The 26,965-nt window shown below is 38.7% G+C and overlaps 1 protein-coding gene and 1 long non-coding RNA gene across 6 annotated transcripts in view; one reads left to right on the top strand and one right to left on the bottom strand.

Annotated features, from left to right (window-relative positions):
• Positions 1 to 16,987, top strand: part of LOC136357776 (uncharacterized) — a 113,248-nt gene extending 96,261 nt beyond the window's left edge. Inside the window, exon 2 of the long non-coding RNA XR_010742954.1 lies at positions 16,953 to 16,987. This is a non-coding gene — a long non-coding RNA (uncharacterized lncRNA). The remainder of the gene's footprint in view (positions 1 to 16,952) is intronic.
• ENOX1 (ecto-NOX disulfide-thiol exchanger 1) overlaps positions 1 to 26,965 on the bottom strand; it is a 307,210-nt gene that overhangs the window by 265,725 nt on the left and 14,520 nt on the right. For 3 of the 5 annotated variants that reach the window (XM_066313327.1, XM_066313322.1, XM_066313328.1), the window contains exons 2-3: positions 16,614 to 16,690; positions 9,019 to 9,096 (exon numbers count right to left, since the gene is read on the bottom strand). The gene's annotated coding sequence lies outside the window, so the exon portion shown is untranslated. Of the gene's footprint in view, positions 1 to 9,018; positions 9,330 to 16,613; positions 16,691 to 26,965 lie in introns of those variants that run through there. The other 2 variants (XM_066313323.1, XM_066313324.1) reach the window with 2 other exon arrangements.

Below are 26,965 nucleotides of genomic sequence, written 5' to 3'. Positions count from 1 at the left end.
CCATGCTATGCTTTTCTACTTTTTCCCTTGGTTTCTTTCTCCCTTTGAGTGACCTCTTTCTCCACCTCTTCTGTTACCCTTCATGCACAGCATAATGATGATGAAGATGAAACCACAGCTGCATCTGAACATCATTGAAACTCATTCCCTCCTTCACTCTATTAACAAGCCTGAAGTCCAGCTCCAACCACTTCCTGCCATTCCAAATGCTTGTTCTCCTTTTAGATAAAAAGTTCTCCCAGATGCAATCTGAAATTACTGAGACACTAGTATTGACTGGGGAACCCACTTAGAGACATATACAAACAGAACAGATCAGCAAAGAAATGTCAGATATTGAAATTTAAATCACTAGCACTAATCAAGTCAGCAATTTTTTTAGACCACAGAAGAGACAGTTCATAGATCTCAAAAATAAGAGGTCAGTATGCAAATCTAGCCAAGAAACAAATTTAGGTCAAATCCTATCCCAGAATAATCATACCCATTTCCCACTGAGTCACAGTGTCTAGATGAAAAAATAACTCGAGGTTTAACACTGTTTAATACTCTGAACAGGGGTAATCTAATAGCAACCACGAGGACCTTATCGCTTGGTGTCCAAAGCAAATGGGCAGAGGATTCTCTGCTAGAAACCCATCTTTGTTCAACATCTCCTCCAGGGATGCCGAATCTCTTGGGCTCATGAAAGGGATGTAAAGGAAATACTAACTCAGAATATCTACAAAGTGAATGGTCTCAGTAAAACCCTTAAGAGCTGAAGCTGAATGGCTTAAATGCATTGATTTTATGCAGACCTGTGGTGGTGAAATTCCAATATAAGTTATTGTACTACCATAGTATCTTTTCTCTTTAATATCTTTTCCCATTCATGGAACCATCTATTGATGATGGGCAGGCATAATCCAGTAAATTTTAACTTTAGGGTTTGTTTTTTGTTTTTTTTTTTTTTTTTTAACTGTATGTTTATTGTAACAAAAATCCTTTACTTCTGAATTTATTCATCTGTTTTGAAAATTGGATGTGAAACTAAAAGAACAATGTGTCCTTCTATGGTATCTTCAGACATGCTCCAGGAGAACCAAGCTTCTTTTTGTCTTTTCAATCCATTTCTTTCTGAACACCAGAAAGGAACTTGAAGCAATGACTTCTTCCCCCAAGCCACTACTGAAAAACCCCAGTAATTTCACATATTTTCCTTTCAGACTAAGAATCTTCAGCCATTTCAGGACATGCCAAGTACAGGAGTGACCCGATAGAAATACGTGACAGAACACTAACAACAAAGAGATACGGTGGCAGCTTCTCAGACACTATCACTTAATGTCAACAGGAACAGACGACTGTGGAAATCCTCTGGAATTCTGTTATAAGTTGTTTAAAGATATTTATTTAATGAAAACCAGAATACTTTCTATCCAAAGCCTGTAAAATTTCCAGCAGCAGTAGACAGCAAACAGATCTGTTTGCTTTGAACCTGTAAAAATCAGATGCCTTAAGGTAAATAATTGCACCTCTGAGTTGTTTGGGGTGTTTTTTTTCACATCTTTCTATAGTCTTGAGATTAAATGAATATCTGCTTCATATTTCCCTACAACTACAATTGAAATAAATACTCAGTGACAATTCTTGCCAAGTCTCTCCAGACTATTAAGGATGCACTGTGTATTCCTGGACTTCTTTTGAAGGGAAAGATATGGGCAACACACCCATCATCGCTGAGGGCTTGCATCATTGCTCTGAGCACATTTCCATCACCTTCAGAAAAGCTGTGCTTGTTTGTTGTATTTCTTTATCTGTCAAGTCCTTGTTCCATTCTTGGCAAGAGGAATTTTATAGCACAAGGCTTTTGCAGACAGAATTCTTCCTAAAACTTACTTTCTACTATATTTCATTTTGGAGTTTTAGCCATTTTTCCTGCCGTTAGCAGGAACCATGCTTTAGCAATCAGCTGCTATTCACTTTGCAAAACAAGAATGTTTCCAGAAGCTTGAAGCTTTAGCCAGAGCGTCACAGGCTCACCCTTTCTCAATCCTTGTTGAGATCTGCCACGATGCAATATGTCGCTCCTTCTCAGCACTTCAGATTTCAATTGACAGAATACAAGTTTTTTCAAGTCTTCCAAAGATTTTAGCATTTCTTTTCCTTTTTTTTTTTTTCCTCCTTATGCAGTTAAGAAATTGTATTTGTTAGGTAGGCTGGGTCTAAGAAAACCGAGAAACCCAGCTTGCTTTCTGTAACTGCTTGCAGGCAGTGGGAACGGGTGCCAGTTGCATTTGGAAGTATTGTTGTAGGCAGCAGTAGGTTCAGAAAGACTGTCATCTGCATCCAGTCAAAGCAAAGGACTCTCAGCAGAAAGAATGTTGATTTTCCATCCTCAGAAAGACTCCAGCTCTCTGGTCTCCGTGCTGCGTAATGCTGCTCCTGCCGTTTCCGACAGCTCCAGGGTTCCTTTCACACCCCGTCCCACCCTCTTCCTTGAGATGTGGGTTTGGGATTTCATTTCAATTTACTTGTGCTCTCTTCCTTAAAAGTATCATTAAAGAACCTATGTGGGAGAAGCCCTATTTAAATCCATCTAGGTTCAACAACGGCAATAAAAAATGATTGCATGGTTAAGCACATAGAAAGCCAAGCACAAGACCTGGGCCAGCATTCTTTTAATCAAATAATTGCTATTCAGGCAAGACTTTCTATGCAACAATTATTTCTTTTTAAAAAAACCCAAAGTACTTGAATGAACTCAAGCACTTGAGTAACTTTATTTAATTCCCATCATAATACTGTATTATAAATACATTGGAATATTTCTTAAGCTTTGTATATATTTTCTTTCCTAATCATACCACTAGAAAAATAATACCACATTCTGGGATAAAAGAAAAAACACTGTTATTGGGAAGAAGCTTCTTCTTTAGCTTGCCAAGCAGCTACCAGCCTTCCAAGCAGCAGAAATAGCCTACAGTGGGGTTGCTATACAACACAGTCAGTGGGGTTTGGAGAGTTGCTTTGCTGCTTCCAAACGTGTAATGACTGTTCTGAAACGACTGTGTTTTGCATGAGGAGGATTTTGAAGGGAAGCAGGTGGCCACTAAAAACAGTAAACACTGAGCCGCTGTTAGGGATGGGGGAGGAGGAGGGCAAGAGACTGACGGCAGAATATTTTGTTTCCCCATAACCATCTCAGAAAAGCACTTGCTTCACTGCTGTGATACGTTTTCAGTCTACTGAAACTCTCCTCTCCAAAGGTTACCTTTTTTAAAATATGGTAATAACAATATAGCTAAATTGGTTTCTTGCTTTCTCTTGATGATTTCATCATCACAAAACTTTTACATTGAGTAGTGCTATGCACGAAGGATCACCAAAGACTTTTGCATTCTTATAATGCAGGCAATACAGAGGAAAGAAAAGGAGAGAGAGGGAGGGGAAGGGGAAAATTTGAGGTTATTTACTTGTCTTTAACAGGCTTGGATTACTTTGAGTATAAAGAAATCCACCACACCATGTAGATATCACAGTGTCAGCACTTCATCAAAGTATTTTTAAACAGCAGCCTCTTTTATCTATAGCATGGATTGAATTCTATGCACCATTCAATAATTTCAGAAATATTTTCCACAGGAAGGATGATCTCAGCCTCCACAAAATACATCTTACCTGCTTTGCTCATATTTCAAATTACCCAGTCTAAATACTATCAACAAAATCAAATACATATATACAAACATATATCTTTCCTTTAGAAAAAAATAACTGCAGCACTCCAGCTCTTTTAACTTAGACGGTATACCGTAGCCAAATCACACTAACTGTAACTCCAACCACCAAAATCCTGCCCTCACCAAAGTGAAGGACTGCAAGGCTGGAATAATTTACAAAGAAAGTCAACCATGCCATTAGCAGGAGGTGAGCTGTGAGCTCTCCCCTTCTACCAACAAGCCAGAGTGGTTCTTGTATTTAATTAATGTACACCTGCTGTCATTTTTCTAGGGATTTTGCCCATTTGTGCAGACCACCAAGATTACAGAATAGCACAAATGCATCCAGAAAAGTGCCCTTAACAGGTATTTGCTTGCCAAAAGAGAACTATCTATATTCTCAGTGAGGGTTAGGAGCATTTGTGGTTAAATGGGAAAACATATTAATAGCTTCTCTGTTTCTTCTCCTCTGCAGGCTAATGTACTCCAGAAAACAGATTTTGTTTCTAAAGAGCAGGAATGTGTCTGTAAGAGCTCCTTGTTAAACTACTGGCTACATGGAGATAATACCATCCTGGGGATAATTTTTTCCAGCTACTTTTAATGTGAAGTAGCATTTTCAAAATGTTTTTTTTCAGACAGCTCTTCCACACGTGAAGGGCTTGAATTTTGATGGCCCCGAAGTAACAGTAATACTGCCTTTGCTGTAGAGCTAGCTCTGCAAGATACTTAATGTCCTTGACTTTCATTATTTAAAAGTGCACCTTTCCTGGTAGGATTTTACACTAAAAATAATCCTTTTAGAAATGCAGAGAACCCAGCTGGAATCCAAAAATAATAATAGTATTGATGTTAATAATAATTCTAATAATGAGGAGTTTATTGAGCCTAGCAGAATTTTATCTTACAAAAGGAGATGCTCCATATCTTGTATCAAGTATCAATCTTGCACAGTATCAACATTTCAGCCCTGAAGAGGTCACGGAGTTCGACTGTTGTAGGTGCCTTCCCACCAAACTATTCTATTTTAGTACATGTATAATCAGATAGAAACTGTTATACACTGATGTGAAGAGTTTGGTCAAGAGCATATTTGTTCATCCCAGGGCAAGAAATTCTCCTTCTAAAGCAATGTAAGAAACTTCACTTCTTTCCCAAGCAGATGCCTACACTCCTCCACAGGACAACAAATAAGGATCAGTGAAAATGTAGATGTTCATCTAAAGAATCAGCTAGGACTGACAGCATCTCCTGCTTAAAAGCCAGTGTAGGCATTTTGGAAACAACAATTATTCTATCAACTGATGCATGGTAAAAATTGGCAAATGAGGCAAGAGTTCACAAATTCTTTTTCTTACACAATTAGATATGCTAATACAGCTAACTTACATCATGTTACCTTTTAGCTTCTTGAACTGTTTTGTTACTCTTCTGTTTTGTATGCTCCACTTGTGCATTGCATAAGTATCACTTATTCAGTGAGGAGAAGGCAGGGAGAGTGATGAACCTCCATTAAAATGGAAAACATAAGCCTAGAATATTTCGTGTTAAGCATAGAGAGAAATTTGTTTTCTGATGAAAATAAAACAGCCCCTTGAACTTAAAAGTCAATGACAGGAAAAAAATACCATGAAGATATGATTTATAGTAGTAAAAGAAAGTTATTCAGGAGTCAATAATTTTTCAAAAGGATTAACAGAGCATATGCAGCATTATCCACAATGAGATAGGGTAAGTATAGGAAGCTCAATTTGCACGCTATTTGGATTCAACTGATATTTAAACTGTTGATATCTAAAGTGCTGTTGTTGTGACAGTAAAGGTAGAGGTCCTGTACAGCCTCTGAAAATTAATATAGTTCAGAGAGAATTGTGAAAATTGCAACTCTTTTCATATCTAGTGGGATTTAAACTATACAAGAAGGATGATTTAGATGACTAAATTTCCTTTTTTTATCATCGGGACATAGGGACTGGCTAAAAAAAAAAGGCATCAAGGTAACTTTTCGAATTCAGATATATCTGCCTCTGGGATTCAACTAGGAATTTAATGCCAAATGGAAAACAGTAGGTAAGCATGAAAGCTGAAGTAATTTATCACTGCTATCTTTTCAACAGATAAGCATTTCTTTGTTTGAACAAACACACATTACAGTACATGAAAAGAAAAATGTTTTGGACAGCACAGCTTCCATAGGGCTTCTACATAATGAAATTTCAGAAAACATTCAGTATAAAAGTTTTGGCGCACAAAGAAGATTATTAATTTTCCTTCTGCATGACAAATAGATAAATACCTCTATGCTAAACACAATTTTAAAGCACCACACACTATTCAGGTTCATATTTTCAATGCTTCAGAAAGCACTAAGAAAGGGACTCAAATTATTAATTTCTTGGCACATAAAGTTAAAAAAGGCCCAAACAATTCAATTGAAAACCAGTTTAGCTGATAGATAATAACAACTGTTTTTCTCTAGACTGCCACTTAGAAACTCAGCATTGAAACACCCTGATTTCTTTCTATCTCATACATCAGTACCAGTCATAACAATTCCACAGACCCTCTTGCTGTAACACCACCATCTCATATTTCTGCTGTCAGCAGCAGGCATATCACCAATCTGTTTCACTTTTGATCATCTCAATGACTGATCGATTGGAATTTAGTGAACGGCTCTTTGGATGGTGCACTTTCTGTCCCAACTACTTTGGCTCAGCAAATCAAAGAAAAATAAAGCCCTTTCTCCTCCCCAAATGCTTATGAGGGAAAAGTACAATCCTTAATTATACAGAAAATACATCCACCATGAATAATAAGAAGTAGAAATAAAGGTGCTTGTATTGTACATATCAGGTAACATGGAGGAGATTGTAATATGTAGTCAGATGGATTTTATAAGTGATAAAGACAACTGAAATCTGGAAGAATTAGTATTAGTGGAAAGAAATTATTATTTTGTTTTTCTACTGTTTCCTCTTCTATGTGATTAATGAAAGGCGGCCAGGTATCTGTTGCATTTAGACTCTAGTGCCAGATGTGACTGCTGATACACTGATCTTATCAAAATGGAGGGGAGAAAAGCTTTAAATAGAATTAGAGTTTATAGCAAACCATTGTACCAAATGTTTCCATCAATGTAACCAATATGCATCGAGACACAAAGTAGGTTGTCCAATCAACCGCTTGCCTGCCACAGCTGATAGCTATTGGAAAGAAAAGGAGAATTGAGTTCTCTTAAGAATAAATGCAAGCACATAAAATTAGGAAAAAAGAACTAGAAGACTGTCTGTAGACAGTCTATTGGGAAAGAAGAAAAGTCAACAGAAAGTATCCTAGAGGTTCTTCTCTGTGTCATTGAATCTTTGAGGAAACCAAAGAATTTATAGAGGAACAAAGAAAATACCTTTGGGAGAAGAAAATACCTTTTTACAATGGGAAGGTAAGAAAGACTCCAAGCTAAATGTGGAAGAGATACAAATAAAACTAAATTAATGAGAGGAGAGAGAAGATATAGCATACACAGTATCATGTCCATTTTATTTCCATGTTCTCAAAAGCAATGTCAAAAGCCATGTAGTTTTTTAAAAAAAGTAAAGATTTAGTCCAGGTTTGCAGCCCTTGCACGTTGCATATGGTCCTAACTTCCCTTTTGCCCTGGGCCTCCAAAAACACTCAGCCCTGGTATTCAAACTTGAGGGTAGAAGCAGATCTCTGAAGAAGACCATTCCTCTCCTAGTCCTTTAAAGACTTCTTAATCAGGGAACATATTTTCTGCACGCTTCAAATCTTATAAGGATTCATAGTTGAGCTTTTAGCTTATGGCTCCCAGAAGAGGCCGAATTCAAGAAACTCAACTGATGGACTTGAAAATTTGTCATTTGCTTCTTGAGATATTTGCTACTTACATATATGGTGAAGCTATGTACATTCTTTCATGGATGATAATCCTTTGCTCCTTTGGGAAAGAGAGTGAAGGGACAGTTTTTGGCCTAACATGACACAGTTCTGCACACCTGACCAGGGAAAGCCTGGCACAATCCCAAACCAGCCCATAAAGAGGCCAGAATAGTGCCACAAAGAAGCCTCCACCAAAGTGCAATCTAGAAATGAAAGGTGTATGTATATATCAATTGATAAATCTATAGCTGGGTCATATCCACACCACAAGCAAAAATTTCTCAACAGTTTTCTTCCTCTCAGATTTTTGAAAGGACAATGTGAAAATTGATGTCTACTGAACTGGAGGCAAGGAGAAATTCAAGAAAGATGATGATGTGGCATAATGAGGTTACAAACAAGACAACAATAAGTCTGCAGTGTAAGAAGGTTATATAACCATTTTCTGAGTTGCCTGTACTTTCTGTACAACTCAGAAAAATACCTATACTCTACCAAGAGAGCATCTTGCAGCAAGTCCCCTCACTGATTTAGGATGGTTGCATTTACCTTTCCTTATAAGCCATCAGAGAGACAACTGTATATTGTGTAAATACAGTTGGGACATGAATTAATTTCAAACCTATCACATAATCTGATGAGATTTCCCTGGAGATCTCCCAGCACTTTGCAGCACTGTGAGCCATTATTTCCATACTTATTGGAAATAACGTCTGAGCCCAGCCAAGGCACAATATTCCCACTGAGAGTTGTCATGACGGGAATGGAATTAATTCATATTGTCACTGGATATATCCAGGGTCTTTTTGGTATTACCACCATGCACCCCAAAATATATTTTAATCCATGACAATACAGAACACCATATAACATAATTTGGGGCATCCTAAATTTGGATATATATTCCTTTTGCACATATAGAGCCACAAGCCACATCTCCCTGTATTTACAGAAGCCTGATGCAGCTCCATCATCTTCAGTGGTCAAGCTCCTGGCCTTCACCCCAGTGGAATCATAACTGTATCTGTGACAAAAGAGAAGCACTCAAGATTCTTTTAAGATGCAATTTATTAGAGAGATAGACCTTAATCACAATGAGCTCACTGTCATATTTTAGAGGATGAGCAAGAAGCTATATATATTTTTTTATTGCAGTTAAATTAATTCACACTTCTTGTGAAGTTATTTATCTACTTTAAGCATTCTCCAGGTGGCTGCTGTTACCAGATGTGGACAGAGCCCTTTGTGCTTCACTATAAAACCAGCCATGCTGGAACTTTTTGATAAACTGAAGATGCAACTCTGCTAAAACAATTTTTAGATTTCCAAGCCATTCTCCAGCAAACTTTCAACACATCTTTCTGGTTTATTTTTGCAAGCAAATTTTCTCCATTTATATGTGATCTGTTTTTCTTACCTGATTCATACAAGCATGCTTGTAACACTGCAATTTGTCACTACGGAAACAAGTGTTTGGTCATCATAGCTGATGTCACTGAATGAATCAAGTATGAAAATCATGGAAATTATTGTTGGAGAAAAAAAAAAAAAAAAAACCCAACATCAAGCAAACAGATTTCTAAATAAATTCAGTAACAATTTAGAACTACCCAGAAAGAAATTCAATTAAATATGATGCGTTAGTTTCACTTTTCAGAAATTTTCAGGGTTTTTTTAACTTTTTCTGTTTCTCTGTGGGTGGCAGCCACCGAGTAAAATCCTATAAAATGGGTTCTAGCAAGCCAATCTCAGAGCCAGCATCACATCTCACAATGAGATTGCTGCAGCCTCAATCCCATCTCTCCCAAAACTTTCACAGGAAGCTGAGACACAGCAGTCTTCTCCCTGAGGGTATGCTGAGACCTGACTTGTCCACTTAATTAGCCACTTAACCATTCTAGCAAAAGAGGCTGAACATGCAGCTGTCTGCAAAAAGCCTACCATTGCCCAGCAGCTTTAAATATTATATATCTATATCTTTATCTATCTCCATTTTCCTGACAGAAATAACCGCGGGCCAGAAATCTTTTCAGCTGCTGTGCCCTACCCATGTGGATGCTAGTGATGTCTCTTTTATGGATCAATGTTGATTTTCATCCAGGATTCTTTAAAGCTTTGAGGCAAAAACCTTGGAAAGGGAAAGAGAGATACCATTTCATAATCCAGGGCAGCTTTTTGGAGATTTACCCATAATTCAAGTACAAATCCAGAATAACCACATTTTTAATTTTATATTTCTGTTTGCAGTAGGAAAGTAGATAAACTCTTTGATTCTTTTGGCTAGCTTACAAATTTCTTATAGCTACTGGTAACACACCAAAAGTGGCTTTCCAAGGTGATTCTAATTTTAGAAATAATACTAAATCTTATTCACCATACTAGTTTTAAAGTGTCACATTTTGCATGAAAAGATAAGCTCAACCTTATTTCTTAAATTGCATCATTGATGCTGCCTTAGAAGCAGCCACTTTCATCACTATCACATGTAAAATCTCTGGGGGATTAAACTTTAGGAAACACTTCCACAAAAAAGAAGGGCCTTTAATTGAATGCAATTAATTTACTAGTGCCCTGGAATTGCAAGTATTAAAAAAAAATGACAAAATCCGTGAGCATTTTTGCTTTGCATGTGATAAATGCTACAATCACTCTTTTCAGTGAAAACACAGAGGAAATAATATTAGGTGACAGCAAAGTTCATTGCAGCAGGTCAATTGAGATTGTCAGGATTCATTAGCATGTGTGTGACTGGTAAATAATTGAGTTAATTTTAGGCTGAGTGACATATTTAGAAAACTATGAATCACCTTATTTTGTGAATTTAATCAACCTTTGCTCTTCCCTGGATAATTCAGTGTACATCTGCAATATTAAGTTGGAACTGACTCTTCACTCTGCTGCCCTCACAAATGCTAGTGGTTTGCAAAATTTCAAAACCACCAACTGTATTAAATGCTGGCCTCCAACAAGGAATTCAACACAACTAAAGCACCATAACTACAAAGAAAACAGAAGTTAAAAAACAAACAAGCAAACGAACAAACAAACAAGAAACAAACCCTAGAAGCTGAAGTTACTTTCTTCAACTGAAGCTTTAGCTGGATTTATGCTGAAATCTCAATTTGCTTTTGTCTCCAAGAATAAAATTGCTAAAGTCCGCAAGATAGCAATGCAGAACGATTATTTCTCTGGAAACTTTCCAAAAAAATAGCTTCTGTATGAAAAATTTAGTCAATCCTCAAATGCTTCTTTGTGACACTGTTAGCCCAATTATCTCACATTACAAAACAAAAACATTGCACTGCATTTGGATGTTCCAGTTTTGGCTCTGAAAAATGCTACTTTAAACAGCAGGAAACATCTTTTTTCAAAACTTAGCTTCATTTGGAAATAAATCACAATTCATAACTAAAGTGATCTATTCATTTACTTTTCATTGGATGGCTTCTGATCTGTTAGAGGGTCTCTCTTCATTTCTGGAAGACATTCTATTAGCACTAGATTTGATATGGAACATGACAATAGTTAGTGTTACCTAAATAAGCAGGCTTTTCTATGTAAAATTTGAGCTGTGAAATGCACCAGCAAAAAGGGCAATTGCTCTTCAGTTTTGAATTTTGAATATGCAAACAAGTTGCTTGTGGATTACTGGCAGCTACAGCTTGGGCTCTGACACTTAACTGTTATTAATACACAAAGCAATTAATGTAATTATAAATATGGGGAAAATAGCAACACTATTTACACCAGTTAGTTATTAGGAAGTAAAATACTTTGTTAGCTGTAATACAATACAAATTGCTGCACAGCATTCAATACGATTATAACACACATATATTCAAAGTACTACAGTTTATATTCTATGTCTCTCCTCCAGGGATCAATTTATGATACTCTGTGCTGGGTATTCTATCTTGACAAAATAAGGATACTTTGTTCATATGTAGCTACATTTGGCTACCACACAGTCTTTCTGTGACAGGACAGGATTCCAGAACCAATCCTCACACAGTGAATAGGGATACACATTGGGATGCATGGGAGGCATCATTAGTATCTAAACAAAAAGCACCACACAAGTGTGCACCTGCCTCTCTGATTTGGAAACATTTTCCTCTAGCAAAAGCATAACCGAACCAACAGCAGCAGACTGTACCCATTTTCTTCACTGCTGGCATTGGTTTCTTGAGTATTTAAGCTAAAAATTCCTCTTGGACATTTACCATCTACAGCCCATGCACGCAGTGACAGGCAGTGACTCTGTAGGGCAGGTTTGGGAGGTCTACTGAAATGATCCCTGCAGGTGACAGCCAGCTAGCTAGGTGAGCAATGTAACATGGACAAAACACACTCACATAGGAGACTGCTGCCTTCTTCCATACTCCCAACTATTAATCCATTTAAGCAGAAAAAGTGCCTTCATTTTCCTTCATTTTCTTGCACTTGGAATTAAGCGCCTGTTCAGAATTAATGGTGTCACAAACAGCAACCAATCTTAAGCAGGACCATTTCAAAGCTCCTTATTCGTGCTTTATTTTTTAAGTCTGACAGTTGTGTCACCCATTATTGGCATCCTCAATTATTGACACCATGTGTTACTGGGGAGCATACAGCATGTTTAGCAGCGGGACTCGGCCATGACCGTTCCAGTGAATTAGGAGAAGCTGCTTTGGTACCAAAGTGGTGTCCTTGTAATCACCTATCATAAACACACATTTTCCTAGCTCTGCCAAAGGAAACAAACATTTGCAATACCACTCCAAGTCAGAAAAGCAAAATAACTTTGATTGATAAAAGCGACAACACAGCAGAGGTGCATATTACTAAAAACACAATGCACCTAGATGGGGAAGCAAATTAAAAATGGACAGGGAACTGCTAAAAGCTGACACTTCCCCTAACCAAAGCAAATTGCTACTGCCCAGTGGCTGATGCACAGTCCTGCTTTATTTCCCAGCTGCTCCATGAGTCTGACTCAAGCTCACTGAAAACAATGCAGTCCTTTTTGGATGCAGTCTCAAGTAAGAACAAGAACAGACAAAATATCTCAGTCTAATCGATTAAACAGTTCTGCTTAATATCATTATCAATGGTCTGGATAAGGGGATCAAGTACACCCTCAGTCTCCTTGCAGAGGACACTAAGTTGGGTAGGAATGTTGATCTGCTGGAGGGCAGGAAGGCTCAGCTGAGGGATCTGGACTGGATTGATGGGCCAAGAACAATTGTATGAGGCTCAACAAGGCCAAGTCCTGGGTCCTGCTCTTGTGTCACAACAACCTCATGCTACAGGCTTTGGGAAAAATGTTTGGAAAGTTGCCTGGTGTAAAAGGACCTGGGGGTGCTGGTTGACAGCCAGCTGAACATAAGCCAGCAATGTGTCCAGAGAAACTTTTCTATCAAATAATGGTCAGATAAGGGAGAAGTACTTCCTTAGTGGTTACAAAATAGAAGATCCATGCATTACTTTTTCCTGGTAACACTACTAAGAAAAAAGTCAGTTTGAAAGTGTTTCTGAAGAGGTAAAATATTTGTGTTTTTAAGAAAGCTCAATGCAGAATTCAGACTATTTCCTGACAGTATCTGAAAGTTCTTTGTTTGATCAGAATGCCTTCTTTTTCTTTAAAGACTAATTTGCTTATTTGGTATAGAGTATGTATTCAGTGTCCTCCTTCCAGGTGTCACATCTCAACATGGTGTAAGCCACTCTGCACCTCTGGAGGGGTCCTGTGAGCCATACATGCCTTCAAGACCATCAGCCACACCCTTGGCCTCTCCAGGAGGGGACAGCCAGCCAAGGGACTGCCTCCACAGTGGGTGACCTCTGCCTGCTGTCACCCAACAGCAATGCCCATGCAGCAGCGCTGAGGCACTCCACACCCTCCCTGTGCCAGGGCTTTGTTCCATGCACAGCCCTTCCAGCTGAACTTCCCAGTTTCTGCCTGCTTGTCACATTTAATGTTACTTTCTGTGTTTAATGTTTCAGATTTGTGCAAAGTTTAGAAAAAAAGAAAAGTTGGAGTGTGCTAGTTATCCCTCTGAGGTTTCGGAACACAAACTCTGCCGTTCTGCTGTTTGGCACAGGCTGCCACAGATGGAAGACAGATATCTGTCCACCATGGTTTAAAGAGGACCAGATTTTTTTGTTTAGAAATTTTTGCTGTTCAGCACTTACAGCCATACAATCAGCCAGACCAGCCCTTCCCTCTGTAACAAGTGCATTCACAAAACGAATGGGGGAGACCATTGCCTGCCCAGGATTCACACACCCAAAGATGTCTGGGGCGCATTGGGACTGCCTTGATGGATAGTTTTGGAAAGAAAGGGGCCAACTTTTTCTAATCTGGCTTGAAAAGCTCTGAAACTCATATACCCTTCTATCACAAGGGAGCTCATTTACTGAAAAGGAAAACAAAGTTGTCCAGTAGCCTTTTCAGCAATGTCAGCCAGGACGGTTTGCTAATTCTGAGTCATTCCAACCCAAATATCTTGAGGGAAGCTGTTGAATTGGTGCATGTTCTTGCTAAATCAGCTGTGTTCCCTTGCCTGCTGATGGCTGCCGACTTAGACTGACCTCAAATACCTCAGCTTCCTTCCCCCAGGTGTTACAGTCACTCTCTGCTATCACACCTGATCTTTCACAAAAGTTTCTGCACCTTCCAGGCTTGTCACAACAGCCCTTCGAGCATAAGCTGAAGCCAACTTGACACAACAGATTTCCTTTTTCTCTTGGAGACACGCATATGCCACAGAGACTGCAGTTCACCACCAATGTACTTCAAGCACTCCTGAGCACGCCCAAGTGGGATAGCACTTCTGCAAACTGGGCAGCACTGCTGCTTCCTGTTCTTCACCTTTTTTTTTTTTTTTTTTTTCCCTTTTAAAGTAAAAAATTGTTTAAACCAAGTCTGTTTGAGGTTAAGTTCCTAGTTTATGCTGTGAGCTGTCTTGTGCTGTGTCCAAAACTGGCACAGAAACACTGTCAACTTTTCCTGGAACTCCTATGCACAGTTTAGCAAATGAAGCTTTCTATTCTGCTCTGGCATCCCTGGAGGCTGAATACTTCAAGGCTTAAAGATTTCTTGCTTATGCAGAAGGGTGGTGCCTGCATGACTGTGTGCATGTAAGGAGAAGTTTTCAGGAGCAGCAGAAAGTAAGCTATGTCACCAAATTCCTACAGTGCTCACTTCTTTCTTCCTTTTTGCATGACATCTTGGGGAAAATTCAGGGAGAAAATGAATGCTGAAAAACGACAGGCACTGGGCAGTGTCTGGAGGAGAGCAGGTAAACTTGCTACCCCAGGGACAAGGGCATGGCTGGCAGGAGGGGAGAAAGCAGACGGCTGGTTCGCTCCCAGCTGGGGATTAAGAGGTCGCAGGTGAACCAAGGCCACGTACCCTACTAATAGCAGCAGCCTTCTGCTCAAAATAAGAAGCAGGTTCACACATTTGTTCTCCAGTCGGGTTCAGACGTAAGCTGCAACACAGATGTTCAGAGGGCACAAAGGGGACACCCAGCAGAGCTGGCTGCAAAAGAAAATTTACGGGAATGACAGCAAGTTGCCTTTTACAGCAGGCTCTCCAGAGAGGCAGTAAAAGGGAAGCTCATTCCACTCTGATTTCTTTTTCCTGAAACTCCTCCTTGTGTAAGGTCTCACTACAGCTAATCTCCAGAGACTGCAAACGAATTAAGAAGTGGAGAAAACATGGGAAAGCAAAATAAGAAAGCATAGTACAAAAAAAAAGCAGAGTAAATGAGAGTGAAGAAATGTATCACAAAAGAGAGCAGTAAGGAAATATCAATAGATATAAGAAATATTAGGAAAACAAACATCAGAAACATTGACCTTTAGCACATACTCTGAAAGGATGATTAGACATGGGATCCTCTGACAGGCCTAGACAGAGGCCTGAACATCCAGGAGCTCTAGTAGTAGGACATTAGGTGACCCAGGCAGGCACCTGACCCCATACATAACTTAGAGACAATGTTTTTTCTCCAGCTTTTGCTAAATACCTTGAGACCTATGGGTGAAGCACGCTAGGAAGATATGTTGCATTCAAATTTTTACAGAATAAGCAACTTAGTGCAAAATTCCATTTTTGTGAATTTCATGCATAAGCATTTAATCTCTTACCATTTTTAAATATCTTCAAAGTTCCTCACACAAATCGAGGTAAGTCCAACTGTTACATCCAGGTATTCAAGAAATCTTCCACTTCGTCAAACTGAACTGAATCTCAAAAAATCGTCAAACTGAACTGAATCTCAAAAAAATTGCCTAGGTCTATGAACTCTTTGGAAAGAATAAGAACTTCTAAATCTTCTCTCATTTATCTTTCTCCATTGCTAGGAGTTCAGCAGTGCTTCAGGAACCATAAAGTGTGACCTGGCTTTTAAAAAAGAAATCACCTGAAAATTGCTTTGTTATATGCAAGAATGTATTTCTGAAATTGCCTGAATATTTTCTGTAAATTATTGAGGTGAGATGTGAGCTTCACTGAAACACTTAAGAAAAAAAATTCCAAGAATTTCAATGTACCCAAGTTTTCAACCTTTAAGGTAATTTCTTTCTCATATTTAGTTATATTCATACCTTTATTACCTTCAACAGTTGCAAAAAAAACCCCAAAGGAAACACAGATGTAAAGCAGATGAAGCACAGCCTCAGAATGGAGGGATCAAGATTAGAGCCACTTTCTCTCACTGATTTTACCTTCAAAACTTCTTACTTGCTTGTGGAGACCCACCTTTTTGTTTACTCTGAAGTTCAGTTTGTGGGTTTGGCTAAACATTTATCTCTGAGCGACTGTGAACGTCATGACCTTCCAAATTTCTGCCCTAAATAACCGCGTGTTATTGAAAATTCAGCCTGCAAAGATCCATCACACTGTCCTTTTCACAGCAACTGAGATTTATCAAGAGCTGTAAGAAACTCCGCATTAAACTGTCAACAAAACTCACACGGTCCAAACCATCCAACACAAAACACGAATGTATCCATTACACGTACCTATTTATTGCAGATACTTTCTGAGTTTCAAGAAGCATATAATCTTGAAGAACTGCTTCAAGTTCAGAATCCAAACTCTGATAAAAAAAAAGATTAAATATATGTAAAGTCATTAAAAGTATATGGCTTAAGCATATAAAATGAAAAAAAAAAAAAAAAAAAAAGCAAAATACTACTTAGAAATGAGTCTATGAGCCAGTCCTTCTGAAGCTGTCCATCACCTGAGAAATGTTGTGGGTGATAACAATGATAGTATGGTTATTTATAGCAGATTACATTTAAGGTATATAATATTGTATAGATTCTTAAGCAACTTCTACACAAGTTCAAAATTAGTAGAAAACTCAAAAATTAAAAAAAAAAAAAAAACAAAATTTTCACATAGCATTTTTGATATAATCATTTGCAATGAAAAAACAAAGCCAATACATTGAGTATGAAAAACTGCCAGTGGCATATCTGAAAATATAAATTATTTAGGAAACCACAAGCATCCTTACGTACATTTAAGCAGTATTCTGCCTTGTAACAAGCAAAAATAGTAACATGCATAGGGAAACCACACAAAAAAATCAAGGGTATTAAGTGCATTTTTTCTTTAATGTCCTAAAATGCTGAACACGGCAGTTCTGTTAGAGGTGTGAAATTCTGAATGCACATTCTTGTAAGGATACATATAACACCTAATCACAAGTAGTCCCAGAGTCTCTGTAAATTTTCCTGGTGATTCTCACACAGTGACCCTGAGTATAATGCATTTGTTAAATCTGGTGTGCTTAACAAAGCAAAAAGGAAGAAGATGCAGCAGTAGAAAGAAACAGGCTCACCAGACTAAGGAAAGACACAAAGGAGAGGAAAAAAAAAAAAAAGAAAAATAAAAAAAGGGAAGAAAGTTCATGTGTCCAAATACACTTGGTCTGATCTCTGTTCTGGACAATCATCATCATTAGTATATGCTTTATTGAGCATTTCTGTGACATTATTGGCAACTTGGCACTCTGCAACAAGAAACACCATTTCACACAGGACTGCCACACAGCCACAGTTCTTAAAGGTAATTAAGAGCCTATATTAGAAAAAGTCTTGTCTCTTTTCTTTCCACAGAGATTTTTCCTGAGCTTTCCACAGCAGCTGTACTACTGGTACCCCCCAACATGATTCCCAGTGAAGGGAAATAGTATCAGTTATAGAATTGTCTATGCCCACTATGCATCAGTGGTCACCTGTCTGGGAGCACCCATGTGTCCCAGCTGAAGAGCAGACATTTGCTTCTCCAAAGGATCAGCCCACTCAAGAAGTCCTGGACTCCCTCTGTTCCCTTATGTAAGCCAGAAATTTTCAAGCAGAGATATGAAATGTAAATATCAGCATGGATAATTATTTCACTGCTCATTTTTTGCAAGATAATCAGACAGAAAGATAAAACTCACTCTGAGGAACAGAAGTAGTAGAATTTTTTATCCAGCAACAGCATGAAAGATTCTGCCAATTCTTCTTACAAAAGCAACAGTTCATTGATTTGTAGCTACTGCCTACTTTCATGTGCAAGAACAACAGAAATCCCTCACTGGTCTTCTCTACATATTTTCAGGCAATCACTACAAACATGAGAATTTCTAGGATTATTTATTCTACGCACTGTGTAACCATTCCTGCTGCTGATGTCAGCTGCAGACAAGCCAAGCTCAGAAGCTCAGATTCAATCACACAGGCACGAGTAACATCACTACATCTCCACCCTTTGCACCTCCTACTCAATTCCCCAAAAGAGATTTCCACAATAATGCATAATCACAAAGAGAATGTCATTAAAGTGAATCTCAGCCAAATACCACCTCTAAAATGAGTGGGAGCTACTTACTAGATAGTACCAATAAAAATCTGCAAGATCAGAAGGTGGCTGAAGTTTACCCTTTATTCTCTACAGTATGTCCTTCCTTTTTTCTACTTCTTCATCAGATAGCCTTGTAACAATCTTTCCACATAGAATCACAGAAAATCTCCAGTTGGAAGGCACCCATAGAAGGCACTCAAGAATCACTGAGTCCAGCTCTCTGCTCCTTGCAGGACTACCTGAAGCTAGGCCAAATGACTATGAGCATTGTCCAGACACTCTTCGGATTCTGACAAGCTTGGTGCCATGACTATTATTTCCTTGAGGAGCCTGTTCCAGTGACTTCACCCACTCAGTGAAGCACCTTTTCATAATGCCCAATCTGAACTTCCCTGCAACTTCATTCCATGTCCTTGTGTCCTGTCACTGGTCCCCAGAGAAGGGAGATCAGCACCTCCACCTCTGGTGGCTCTCTTGAGGCACCCCCTAAGCTATGTTTTCCCTCTTATTTATCACCTTCATTTCTTAGTAAATTTATGACTGCCCATTTTCCCTTCACTTGCCAGGCCTCTGCAGTTGACATGAAGCACTCATCTTACCACATCTCGACAGGAATAACCACCCATCAGATGTAGCACCTTAACCACCTAAATGTATGCTGTTCTCTGGCTGAAACATCTTCAGCCAAGTGACCTTGACAACAGGTAAAGATTCCAGGGTCTGAACTGTCAGGTCCTGTAAAACTTGCGCCATAAAGGTAACCTTCAAAATGACCAGGTGTAAAACCCTACTAATTCGGTAATGCATGAAATTACATTTCTTAAAGACACATTTCAGGGGACTGTTGACCTGAGAATTTCTTATGACATATTCACAAAGAAATGCTATGAATTATTGCATGGCTGAGATAGCTCTGTGACTGAACATTTGCAACCAAAGATAAGAACAATTGTATGTTAAGTACAAGTACACAATTTGCTGCGCATAATATTAGCAGTGTTTATTTTAGAATTGACCACCCACCTGACTGTTCCAAAAAACCTCCTGGAGTTGCTAAAAGATGCCAGAGAAAGTTTTCACTTGTAGCAGACTTTCTATCTTTAATAACACCAGCTGTCACTTTTACAAACACACTATGCCCTTCACAGTTATCCCATATTCTGCAAACACCAAAAACCCCAAACTCTCCCACGGTTACTAACATCTGCTTCACTTACTGATTCTGACAAACTGAAGGACAAAGGCATGATTTAACAGATTGCCCCACATAAAGCAGCTATGCAGTCCACAGAAGGATTCATCAAATGCCTCTGTCAGAGAGCTTTATAAAGCACAGCTTAATGAACGTATGCAAATTGCTATAATATATAAAATGCTTGATACCACTTCAACACTATGAAATCTATGGAGAATGGTAAGACAGATCAATCTAATTTGTCTTTGAAATAAAGTGATTTGGTTTCCTCCAGATAATTTCAATCTTTTTTTTTACTTTAATGCCTTGAAGCACACATTACATACAATGAACCACTGCTTTAGGCAATGGAAGATGTGATTATTCAATAGTAAAAACACTCAGCAAGAGACAAACTGGAAGCACACTGGTACTCTTCAATATTTTCCTTCAATGTTTAGACATGCTGGCACTTTTAAAAAATTGGTTTTTCCAAGCCTTGTTGCATTTAAACAGCCCCTATTTTTTTCTGCTGTTGCTAGATGTGAGGTTGAAGCCTGAGTGCAAGTCAGGCTGGTATTTACAGCATGAGGAAATGCTCAGAGATATAAAATTGCATCAGAAAACAACGTGGATCCTGGATGATTGTTGCTTTTGTTGTTTTCAACATTATTGATCTGGAAATTTGATCTTTTTTTTTTTTTTTCCCATCAAGATAAGGAACGAATAGCTTATGAGCTAAAATGATTTTCGATGAAAAAAAAAATCAACATTTTCTAGAGCTTTATCCCTTCTGAGAACTGAAAGATCTTTTCACCAACTGACTTGAAAAAGAAATATAAAAATACACCTGTGTTTTGTCAAAAAAGCTAAACCCCACAATCACCCTTAAAGGACTTTGTGGAAAAATACACAGAACTTCTATATTATTTTCTTTTTACTTTGGGGAAAAAAAAAAGGCAGGAAAAAGAACTTGGCACAGTATGTGCATCAGAAACTAGAAGGTGCAAAATTCCTGGATCTTGGCTTTCCCACTTACATTTAAAGCCAGGCAGGTGTGAAAGAGAAAGAGGACTGTGAAGTACCATGATTATCTCTTTGTCTCTCATGCTGGGACCATAAAGGAAAACCAACACTAGGTAACACTTTCTCGGGTGGTTCTTGGTTATGTTATGTTAGGAGAATTCCCAGTGTAGTAGTCTAACAGATAGATAAGCAGTTTCAACTCTCATTTTATGTCACAGTATGATAGAATCACTTAGGCTTTAAAAGACCTCTGACATCATCGAGTCCAACCATTAACTCAGCATTGTAAAGGCCACCACTGAATCATGTGCCTACATATCTTCATGACTTTTAAATACTCCCAGGGCTGGTGACCCAAGCACTTCCTTGGACAGCCTGTTCCAATGCCTGACCATCCTTTTGCTGAAGAAAATTTCCCTTGTATCCAATCTAAACTTTCCCTGGCACAACTTCAGGCCATTTCCTCTTGTTTTATTGCTTGTAACCTGGGAGAGGAGACTGACTCCCACCAGTTTGCAACCTCCATTCAAGTGGAGACGCATAAGGTCCCCCTAAGCCTCCTTTTCTTAAGGCTAAACAACTTCAGTTGCCTCAGCTGCTCCTCAAAAGACTTGTGCAGTAGGTCCTCCATGCATGTTTCTTGTTAAAACAGAAGTAATTGCTGTTACTGTCAAAGCTAGACACAACTTTTGCTCAGTGCCTTAGGCAAAATGACCAAGATGAGTTGTGCTTGGTGCAGGATTCCCAAATCTCTCTATCATGGGAGCACAGTTTCTGCACTGAGAATTAACTAAATTGTAAAAAAAAAAGAGACCAAGTTGGAATACCATGTCAGAAATGTATTGTGATCTCCTCATTTTAAAGACACTAACTTGTAAAATCCTTTCCATTCTGTTACACTAAATATTCAGCATGTGCCAGGCACTGTGGAAAAAGCTTTTATTTCTGTGCAAATGAATACACATTAGAGTGAGCGTTTATAACGTTTTTTCTAGATTTGGGTTTATATAACTGACAATTAAGGGGTGATATCTTTAACACTATGTATCACTTCTAGATGCCAGTATAATTTCTAGATGACAGTTAGCAATATTTAACAAAGCAGGCAGTTCTCGTTTTTAAGTCTTTTGTTTTTGTATTCAGATTTGGTCCTTCAGCTTTGCATTCAGTCAAACACTAAAATCAGGGAATAAATGAACATGACAAGCCTTCCTTTATTATACCTCATTTCTCAAAATAGCACTTTCAGCTTCCATCATTACCATCCCTATTTTAAATTTGTTCTTTTTAACATAAATCTACAAGTACAGAAAAATCTCTCCCCTTTTGACTGTGCATCAAGGCCAACAGATTCACAGCTGATATAGGTAATAAAGGCAAATTAAGGAAGTTCCATGTCACACCTCCCCTCTTATCTCCTGAACCTGTGTAAAATTATATGAATTATCATAAGTAAAATTAAACGTTCAAACTTTTCCCTGAAAAAGAGAGAAAATTATTATTCCTGGGAGTAAGTCTTCTTATAGGTCCCTTCAGATGTAACATCTAATAGATTTTAGGTTACAAAAAGAGCTTCTTATACAGATTCCAGATTCAGTAAAAGAAAAGAGCTTCAATAAAGTGTATTAACCTGTAGACCATCATTGACAAAATTACAGTCACACTGTGTGCAATGGAATGTACTACATGATAATGCACAAAAGCATTTTTTAACCTGTTACTTCATGCTGGTTTGTTAGGTTTTTTTTTTTCTTCAGAAACAGTGGCATTTAAAATCAGGATGCACTGCTTTCACAAACTAAGTGGGAAGCAGAGCCAGTCCATCCAGTCCCACATCCCTACCCACTGACAGATTCCTGCCATCCATTGCAGTGAGGGTATTAACCCATCACTGTTATGGACAAACTACCTATGCTGGACAGCAGCATCACCAGTAACAGGAAATCTGACACAATCCTGAATTGACAGTGAAGTAGATAAGGAAGGGCAATCCTTGCATTGATAAGCTCCTTGGCAAACTAGTACAAACCCATGTTGCCTGTTAAAAAAGAAAAATGAGAAAAAAAAAAAAAGGTTGTTAGATTGCAGACCTTTTCCTACTCAAAGAAAGCAAATTTCCAGTGGCTGAAAATGCACTCTTTCAATGTCTTGTGGGAAAATGCAAGAAAGGACTGACTGTCCTGATGTCTGTCTTAAAAGTAGCAACCTAGGTGCAAAGACTCCCAACCTGAAATATTTCTGTGGAAGTATTGACCAACATTACTGTGGTAGACACTTGTAAAGGGAAAGGTCCCCATCTGCCCTAACAAAGGCAAAGGAGGCACACAATACAGCCACTGCTTTTGGTTTGACAATGCAGAGCCTAAGCAACCTTCCTCCATCTCTACAGAGTGTCTGAGATACAAAGAAATGTGCTGCTGTCACTGCAGTCTAGAGGTTGGAATAGAAATTTCATAAGGAAATACATGCCTTTGAAGGTTTTTGTTTTAAAAGCAAGGCAGAAGCACTGCACTCTTCATCCCAGTGAAAGGCTGGCTAAACAGCTGAATGCAGTAGATGCAATAAATCTATAACAATTTACCTTTTCTAATTAAAGTGACAACTCTTGGAAACACCTATTCCAATCATCATAAGGAATGTAAAAAAGGGTTCCAGTAGGTTCAATACAGGTAATATTTTTTTACAAGACCTATGAGGACAACAAGATTAAATTCAGTATGACCATGACATGCATTTGTCCTGGAAAGTCCTTAAACACTAGTACCATAACATCTGAAAATTATGACACCCCAATCCTGCATAAAAGAAGGACTCACTTCAAAATATCCACCAGTAACATCCTGTCTCAAAAACCACAGGTAAGTCAAAAAATCCATAGGAGAAACAAGAAAACCATCAAGTCCTCCTTGAAACAGACAGTTTTTATAATGGGAGCCAGATGCAATTCACAGGTGTTTGCTTATATTACTTGAAAGAAAGAAAAGGATAATTTTTCCTTCTGTCACAGAAACAAACACGGAAGATGAAGCTGTGAAGAGAAGCAAGATCAAACAACTTGAGAAGAATCTAGGAAGTCTTCCTAAGCAGTCAGTCTTGCCTGCTCTTAGAAAAGGAGGCCAGGCACCACGATGTCATCCTCTAAAAAGTCAAATCCAATAAAGAATAGCTTATCAAGATAAGAATTATTAGCAGACAGGCTAGTGGCAGAATTAGTTCACCGTGATGATGATAAAACAGCATTAGGAAAGCAGGGCAATTTTAAGAAAAGGCAGCTAAAAATACCTGCCTAACACACACTGCTCCAAGTCCTTCTCATCTCCAGTATGCTGATGCTTTAAAGTTAGCTGTGCCAACAGACAACCCTGTACTGTCTGCCAGTGTCACGATGACTTATAGCATGCTGTGGTAGGCTTGCAGTCTCTGAGGATTGCGTGTCTCTGTGAATGATGAGGATAGCTCCATTTTGTTCCAGTTACCGTGAATTAGGAGCAGAACCCACTGACTAGCAAGCTTTCAGCACAGGCTTCACCTGGGAAAGGCTGGGTACAGTGCTTGAGCTGCAGTACTGAAGGAATACGCTTCTCAGAAGGATGAACTGGGTCTTGTCCAGGTTTCTGTTCCTGCTTTGCCCAGGAGGACTGACGACACAGGTGTCTTTTTCCATAGAGACACATGCAGTCCACATAAGCCCTTCCTAGCATCACCAACAAAAGATCAGGACCAGAGTCCCATATGTTTTTCAGGAAGGGACATCCCAAACTCCAAGCATCTGGCAGCAGCAAGGAAATTCTTGTACTGACCTTGGACTGCAGCCTTCTGTCATTTGTTAAAAACCAGCAGAAGCCACTAACCACTGCATTAAGTATGAAATAGATGACAGCGTAGACACAGGAGCATTGGCCAGTTTCCTGTTTAGCCCTTTTGGTAACACTATGACTTCATATTGCACACCTGGCTGGTTTTTTTCAACCTCTGTAAATGCTTCTATGTATTCTCATAAAAACTTCCCTAAATTTACCAAATTCTCTCTTCAAGTTATTTTGGTTTTCTTCTCAACTAGTGCACTTGGAGTTTATTCCAGAACTTCACCCTCTTGGGATGTTTAAATAATTTCTGTTAATGTTCAGTCTAAATTCATTCAGGACTAATTAATAAACATATTATCTTGAGCAGTTATTATCCCTCAATTTCAACAGCTCTCCTCCTTCTCTGGTGTTTGCCCTCCAAAGGAATTTAGTACAAATGTTTTATTGCCTTAACATTACATACAAGTTATTAGGAATGAGGGCTTAGCATATTTTGTCAGAAAGTCTGACAGAAGGTAACCAACCACTGGGAAAATGTATTTAACTTTTTTTTTTTTTTTTAACTAATAAACAAAATGCAGATGCTGATTTCTTTTCCTAGTTACTCCAGTATAAACCAGGAATGGTTGGACCTGTATGGAGAGCAATCCATAACCTATGGCTAGAGGTAAGAATTGCATCTGAGCAGGCATCTCCCCAGGGCTGCAGTGAGGATTGTGAGCATAAGCTGCCAGCAGAGAACAAATACCTGATACAGAAAGGAAGAGCGATTGGCATCTGTCATGTAAGAGCCATTTTCAAGAGGCCTTCAAAAATGAAAGGCATTGATCATGGATTTTCTTCAGTCCAAACAAACTTGAAAACCAATATATCTAGCATCTAGACTCATACTCTCTGGGTAAATACTGTACCTGCTTCAGTCCAGATTGGACACAGACAAGAAGTTCACTGGAAGACTAAGTGGTCTCTGGAACAGGCTCCCCAGGGAAGTGGCTACAACACTGAGCCTGTCAGGGCTCAAGGTGCACCTGGATGATGCTCGTAGCCAAATGGTTTAGTTTCAGGCTGTCGTGCAAGGAGCAGCGAGCTGGGCTCAATGATCCTTAGGGGTGCCTTTCTACTGGAGATATTCTATGATTCTATGCCTATGCAAAAGGCAATTTCACCCACCCCATCATTCAATGCTTGTGTGCTAAACTCAATGCCATTCAACTGTGTTAGGAACAGTCTCAGGACACACAGTGCATCAAACCACTCTGCTGCTGTTTTGAAGCTGAGGTGGCATGGCTGTGACCAACACTAACTCTTCTCACTTCTTGAACCACAGTGTCCAAACATCCACACACCCTGTATTTCAATGCCCAACAAAGTCAGGTCCAGGACAGAGACTTTAGACAGAAAAATACACACCTCTAGCACTCAATTCCTCTCATCCTAAATGTGGATACCTAAAACAGCTTAGATTAATTGCATGCAGCTATAGGGTCCAATGATCATAAAAGGAATCTAGGGAGAGTAGCTTTGATGTAGGCACTTATGCTGTAGATAAGAAAGTTGAGACAAATCTTATGACTGAAGTCTGCCTCAGGAGAGCTGGCATTCAGAAAGATCTGAAGGCACAAACACTGGTTCAAAGGATGGGTTTTCAATGACATCATGATCTAATCTGTAAGACTTTATTCAGTCCTGCCTTTTCTATTTGAATACTAAATAGAAGAATTAGAGATTTGGCTCAATGATAGCAATAAAAGTCATCAGGAAGGCTGATTTATAGAAAAATATTAAAATAACTAAATATGTATAGCAGGACTAAAGCCACTATTGAAAGGGAAATGTGATAATTATCTACAAGCTCTGGAAGGATACACAGACTAAAGATTTTTTTAATAGGGTTTTTCAGGAAAATATAGCTAAGAATAATGTGATTATACCAAGCAAAGTAAAGTTTAGGCTGTCAGGGAAGAATTCTTATAATGAAGTGTATTCTATTGCAGAATAATCTTCCAAAGAAAATTGGATGAAGTCCAATCACATCACAAAGCCTGTCCATGACTGGACAAAAGTCTGGAGAGGACAATCCTGCTGCAAGACAGACTAGATGACTCAACAGCACTTCTTATTTTCAAATTCCTATCATTCTACTGTATTAAACAAACCAGTAAGTCAAAGGGAAGAGGGAAATAGGCTTAGCAACAATTGCACAGCTGTTTCTTCTTTGAGGTCTGCAGGCTGCAATCAGTGCAAGACACACTGATTGCACAGAGGGAGGAAACATCTGTATGTGGACAGAGCACTGAGTTAATTCAGGGCTACAAAGTCGGATGCCTGATGTGCCCTTTTCCCCCTCTTAATACAATAACATTGCCAGAAGAATCGACCCTGTGTTGTAAATGTATCAATCATGATTTCTGCTGCACCAGCTACTCATAATTGGTTTAAGCTTTCTTGATCTCAGATGCCAACCAGTGTTAAACAAAACACAAAAAATACATAGCCTGTGGGCACATATTTC

The sequence above is a fragment of the Sylvia atricapilla genome, chromosome 2 (genome assembly GCF_009819655.1).
Source record: "Sylvia atricapilla isolate bSylAtr1 chromosome 2, bSylAtr1.pri, whole genome shotgun sequence".
NCBI lineage: Eukaryota > Metazoa > Chordata > Aves > Passeriformes > Sylviidae > Sylvia > Sylvia atricapilla.
This window is presented reverse-complemented; position numbering and strand designations above follow the sequence as displayed.